Here is a 6,764-nt window from a genome sequence, read left to right on the forward strand (position 1 = left end):
CGAGGGCGGGCGGGCGAGCGAGGGCGAGCAGGCATGTGAGGCGGGTGAGGGTGCCGAGCGGGCGAGGGTGCCCGGGCGGGTGAGGCGGGTGAGGGTGTCGGGCGTGCAAGGGCGCCGGACGGGCGGGCGGGCGGGTGAGGGCTGCCCGGGCGATTGCCGAAATCGCCCTGCCGCCTGCCGGGGGGGCGCGGCCGAGGCAGGGTGTGTAACGCCCTCGAGTCTCGGGCAGGCGTGCACGATGGGCGGGCGCCCTCGTGCACGATGGCGGGTGCGTTTTGACACGATGACAAGTGAATAGGCGGACCTCCGACACTTGGGTGGGCGACCCGACGGGCGGATGACCCATGGGCGACCCACACCCAACAGGCGGACGACCGGGCAACAGACATAGCGATGGCGTTATGTGATGGACGCAGGACGGTTCGACGTGGGCATGGAACGGTTAGGCACGGCAAGCCATGGTCCGGTGTGAGGGACAAGACGGACAGGCGAGCTGTGCGGAAGTGCAGCGCGACGAGATATATGGAGACACATTGGCCGGGATGTGGCCAAGTGTCGAACGATATATGGAGAAGCACGATAATGGAGCTCATATATGTAATGGTATGAGCGCACATGATAATCGATATGGCTGAACGCACACATGAATATGTGCGTGGACAAGTGTAATACAATATGTAAAATAAAACAACTATGATACGTGGCCTTATATATGATTAATGGGACGGCCATTAAAGCATAAGGAGGAACGCATGTTATAAGAGGATGTACGCATATATTAATATGTGGAAAAATAATGATAAAATATACGTGGCTTATATATAATGGAGGTGGCCATTAAAATATAAAGAAGTGCGTATATGTAAATAAAGAATAATTATAAAAGTGAAGCCGACATATGTTACATGGGAGCCATACGCATATGTAGAGTGGAATAAAATACAATTAAATATTGTATACGTGGCCTTATATGGGAACGACCATTAAAATACGGAGGAACGTATATGTGATGAAGACCGGTTATTAAACCGGACCGACATTGTATATGGGGCGTATTGTCATGAAGTGGGGAGTCGACCTTATGGAGGCACGCGTCCCTTTAGAGCAGATGATAATACGTATATATATGGCATGGAGGAATACCATTCGGATCATCATGTGATGAATCAACTAACGAAGTCTCTCGCAAATTCCAGGAGATGAGCTGCGCAGTTCTAATGCGCTTAGCTCATGCGTATGAAGGGTTGAATACGCATTTCTGGAGTTCGGTTTAATTAAGGACGGGTCGAGAGATGATTGGTGAAGGAAAAACATAGAACAACAGCGATCTGGGTATATTGCAGCGGAGGTTCACATCGGTATTTGTTATGCTCAGGTAATAGCGCAGGGGATCGGATATACACAGCAGATTGTCACGGTTCGAGTTCAGAGTTCGAGCAACGGTCCCGGTATATGATTGCGCAGATTACATGAGCGTTGGTGTGCTCGGATAAGAAGCGCAGGGAGTTACATATACCGGCGGATTGTCGAGTTCTGTTTATTAGATTCGGGCAATAGCTTGGGTATGTATAAAAACACAGATTATATGAGTGCTGGTGCTCTCGAGTAAATTCGTAGAAATATATACATACGCAGCAGACTGTCGGGTTTTGGTAATTGATCAAGTATATGGTCGCGCAGATTTATATGAGTGTTGAGACTCACAGATAAATGCGCAGAAGTTTATAATACACAACCGGCTGAGCGTTTACCAGGCTGTTACGTGGCAGTAAGCATACAGTACAGCGTAGGATTGGTCTTGCGCAGGTCTACCGGCGGCTGACACGTGGACGGCAGTATATGGTTTAGCGAAGGTTTCGTGCAGAACCAAGTTGGAGGAGTAGAGCATGCTCCTATCCACAAGAGGTTAGCACGTGGATAAAAAGGCGTAGGCCTGTTTTGGAGATATTACTAAGTGTGGCCGTGGATCAGCCGGCACACTTGTTTGTATTATTGAAAAACATTATTATAATATATATTGTGAGGGCGGACTCATTTGGGAGTTGCCCCTCCCGTCCATATGAGCATTGCAGTTTGTCATTTTGATTTAAATTGTATATGAAGATTGTTATGAATAGTTTATTGTTGAAGAGCGAAGGTTAAGCTTATATGTGGATTATAAGTTAATAATTAAAGGCTTGTTATATTAACTAAGGTCTCGGTTATATCAGTTAACATAGAGTTATAACAGTTGAGGCGTAGTCCACAACGTAAACTTGTTATAAAGTGAGCGTTGGTGGTGCCGCACCCCGCCCAATAAAAGAAAAAAAAAGATTGGGGGCGTGACAGGTGGTATCAGAGCTCGGTCGAAGAGCTGGTGTTGAAACATTTGGAACTTGGACAGGGTTGTCTCGGTTGAAATTGAAGGTGAATCTGCTTGATCTAAAGCAGGTGACTTGGCAAACATGACAGCTATGGAACTCGATGATCTTCAAGAGCTCTTTGATGAAAGAGCCCGGTTGAAGGCTGAATTCAAGCAAGTTGAGGAAGAGATAAAGAAGAAGCTTCTTGGTAAGAAGACCGCTGTAATCGAACAGGAAGAGCTCGACCACATTGACAGATTGGGAACTCTATACCGAAGACATCCAGAGGACATTCGGAAGTTTAGTTCTGTGAGCTTGGTCGATGAACGCTTGGTTGGTGCACTTGAACAGGACACGGTGAAGGAAAAGCTTGAAGCAAGTCAAGCTAGACCGGGGCCGAGTTCCCTAGAAGGACCAAACAAGGAGGTAAGATATCTCAAGAGAAATTTCGAAAAGGTACATGAGCCTATTGACATTTCTGAGGCCGAATTTTTGAAGCAGGTTGCTGAAATAAGGCGCAAGACGAAGCCAACAAAGGAAGATGGTTCCTTGAAGTTAAGTTTTGTGTAGGCAACCTTGAAGGGAAAAAGACTTGCAGCTTTGATCGATACGAGGGCTACTCATAGCTTCGTAAGCAGGAAGGCAGCAAGGTCTTTTGGAAGGAAAGCGAAGATGGAAGGAGAATGCAGTGCCTTTAAAGTGGTTAATTCTACCATTTGAGCTGTTGATGGTGTATTAAAAGACACTCAGGTAAGGGTGGGATCATGGTTCGGGAAGCTGGACTTGAGAGTTGTAGATATGGGTGATCATTCTATGGTGTTGGGGCTAGACTTTATGGAACTTGCACAGGCCATACCTATGATGAACCGGGACATTCTCTTGATCACAGCTGGTGGAAAGAACATGATGGTGCCGATGAATAGGAAAAGTCGCTTGGGATATAGACCAAGGATGGCTTCTATGACCTTATACCCCAAAGACCCAAATGTGAGGCATGAAGATGCGGAACTAAGAGGACTTGGGAGTGTGGTCCAAACAACGAAGGAGAAGAAGCTTGTTGATTTCGTTGCAAAGGCGGGAAGAAGAGCAAAGGGAGTGAGGAGAGGACCTCACGAACTTGGAAACACTTGTTGGGGACATCTTTTACTAAACATCTTCACGAGGAAGTTGCAGGTGAAGTAAGCCCGAGTGCTACTTCAGAAGCAGTGATTGGTGAAGATTATGAGGGTAGAAATCCCGCCGGAATAGTGGATTTTTGCAGATATGCTATGGGCATATACGACTTCCAATTGACAAAGGACAAGCTAGGTGAGCTTGGGTGTACATGTGAAGAGGTTGAAGCTGTGCATAAGTACTTGAGGATGCAGTATCAACCTGACACATGGGTGGACGAAAGCCAGGGAGGGAGCTTCCTGGCTCTCCTATCTTCTTAGAGGACATAGAAGATGGGGCTCATTGTTAAGTTGCTCATGGCAGTGAGCCCTCAAATATGGTTGAGCAGGTATGATGATCGTAGCATGTTGCAGATGTGATGGATGGAGCTTTCATGGACCTGAACATGGAGATAAGTGTTGACACGTGACCGGGATGTGTAGCACTTATACATGGACAGCTTGCACACGGTGATAACTTGATGAGGACGAGGCCTCAGATATGTGGCAGTGATAGTTGCCTTATATGGAGGAGTCTACATCATGGTCGATGCAGTCTTGGTGGAGAGCTACTAAGATGGAGTGTTGTCGAGGACGACAACGATTTCAGGTGGAGGAGAATGTAACGCCCTCGGTCTCGGGCAGGCGTGCACGATGGGCGGGCGCCCTCGTGCACGACGGCGGGTGCGTTTTGACACGATGACAAGTGAATAGGCGGACCTCCGACACTTGGGTGGGCGACCTGACGGGCGGATGACCCATGGGCGACCCACGCCCGACAGGCGGACGACCGGGCAACAGACATAGCGATGGCGTTATGTTATGGACGCAGGATGGTTCGACGTGGGCATGGAACGGTTAGGCACGACAAGCCATGGTCCGGTGCGAGGGACAAGACGGACAGGCGAGCTGTGCGGAAGAGCAGCGCGACGAGATATATGGAGACACATTGGCCGGGATGTGGCCAAGTGTCGAACGATATATGGAGAAGCACGATAATGGAGCTCATATATGTAATGGTATGAGCGCACATGATAATCGATATGGCTGAACGCACACATGAATACGTGCGTGGACAAGTGTAATACAATATGTAAAATAAAACAACTATGATACGTGGCCTTATATATGATTAATGGGACGGCCATTAAAGCATAAGGAGGAACGCATGTTATAAGAGGATGTACGCATATATTAATATGTGGAAAAATAATGATAAAATATACGTGGCTTATATATAATGGAGGTGGCCATTAAAATGTAAAGAAGTGCGTATATGTAAATAAAGAATAATTATAAAAGTGAAGCCGACATATGTTACATGGGAGCCATACGCATATGTAGAGTGGAATAAAATACAATTAAATATTGTATACGTGGCCTTATATGGGAACGACCATTAAAATACGGAGGAACGTATATGTGATGAAGACCGGTTATTAAACCGGACCGACATTGTATATGGGGCGTATTGTCATGAAGTGGGGAGTCGGCCTTATGGAGGCACGCGTCCCTTTAGAGCAGATGATAATACGTATATATATGGCATGGAGGAATACCATTCGGATCATCAGGCGATGAATCAACCAACGAAGTCTCTCGCAAATTCCAGGAGATGAGCTGCGCAGTTCTAATGCGCTTAGCTCATGCGTATGAAGGGTTGAATACGCATTTCTGGAGTTCGGTTTAATTAAGGACGGGTTGAGAGATGATTGGTGAAGGAAACACATAGAACAACAGCGATCTGGGTATATTGCAGCGCAGGTTCACATGGGTATTTGTTATGCTCAGATAATAGCACAGGGGATCGGATATACACAGCAGATTGTCACGGTTCGAGTTCGGAGTTCGAGCAACAGTTCCAGTATATGATTGCGTAGATTACATGAGCGTTGGTGTGCTCGAATAAGAAGCGCAGGGAGTTACATATACCAGCGGATTGTCGAGTTCTGTTTATTAGATTCGGGCAGTAGCTTGGGTATGTATAAAAACGCAGATTATATGAGTGCTGGTGCTCTCGAGTAAATGCGTAGAAATATATACATACGCAGCAGACTGTCGGGTTTTGGTAATTGATCGAGTATATGGTCGCGCAGATTTATATGAGTGCTGAGACTCACAGATAAATGCGCAGAAGTTTATAATACACAACCGGCTGAGCGTTTACCAGGCTGTTACATGGCAGTAAGCATATAGTACAGCGTAGGATTGGTCTTGCGCAGGTCTACCAGCGGCTGACACGTGGACGGCAGTATATGGTTTAGCGAAGGTTTCGTGCAGAACCAAGTTCGAGGAGTAGAGCATGCTCCTATCCACAAGAGGTTAGCACGTGGATAAAAAGGCGTAGGGCTGTTTTGGAGATATTACTAAGTGTGGCCGTGGATCAGCCGACGCACTTGTTTGTATTATTGAAAAACATTATTATAATATATATTGTGAGGGCGGACTCATTTGGGAGTTGCCCCTCCCGTCCATATGAGCATTGCAGTTTGTTATTTTGATTTAGATTGTATATGAAGATTGTTATAAATGGTTTATTGTTGAAGAGCGAAGGTTAAGCTTATATGTGGATTATAAGTTAATAATTAAAGTCTTGCTATATTGACTAAGGTCTCGGTTATATCAGTTAACATAGAGTTATAACGGTTGAGGCGTAGTCCACAACGTAAACTTGTTATAAAGTGAGCGTTGGTGGTGCCGCACCCCGCCCAATAAAAGAAAAAAAAAGATTGGGGGCGTGACAGGGTGGGTGAGGGTGGCCGGCGGGTCAGGGCGCCCATGCGGGGGGGGTGGGCGGGTCAGGGCACCTGGCGGGCAAGCGGGTGAGGGCGCCGGGCGGGCGGGTGAGGGTGCCGGGGTGGGCGGGCGGGTGAGGGCGTCGGGGCGGGCGGGCGGGTGCACCCAGGCGGGTGAGGCTGGTGAGGGCGCCGGGCGGGCGGGTTTGGCGAGTAACGGCGCCGGGCGGGCAGGCGAGGGCGGGCGGGCGAGGGTGGGTGAGGGCGGGCGGGCGAGGGCGCCGGGCAGGCGAGGGCAGGCGAGGGCGGGCGGGCGAGGCAGGCGGGTGAGGGCGCTGGGCGGGCGAGGGCGGGCGGGCGAGGGCGGGCAAGGGCGAGCGGGCGAGGGCGGGCAAGGGCGGGCGGGCGAGGGCGGGTGAGGCGGGTGAGGGCGCCGGGCGGGCGAGGGCGCCTGGGCGGGTCAGGTGGGTGAGGGTGCCGGTCGGGCAGGCGAGGGCGCCTAGGCGGGTGAGGCGGGTCAGGGCGCCGGGTGGGCG

Source organism: Pinus tabuliformis, chromosome 1_2 (assembly GCF_031772625.1).
Source record: "Pinus tabuliformis cultivar Carrire ecotype Pingquan chromosome 1_2, CPIR1, whole genome shotgun sequence".
NCBI classification, from domain to species: Eukaryota; Viridiplantae; Streptophyta; class Pinopsida; order Pinales; family Pinaceae; genus Pinus; species Pinus tabuliformis.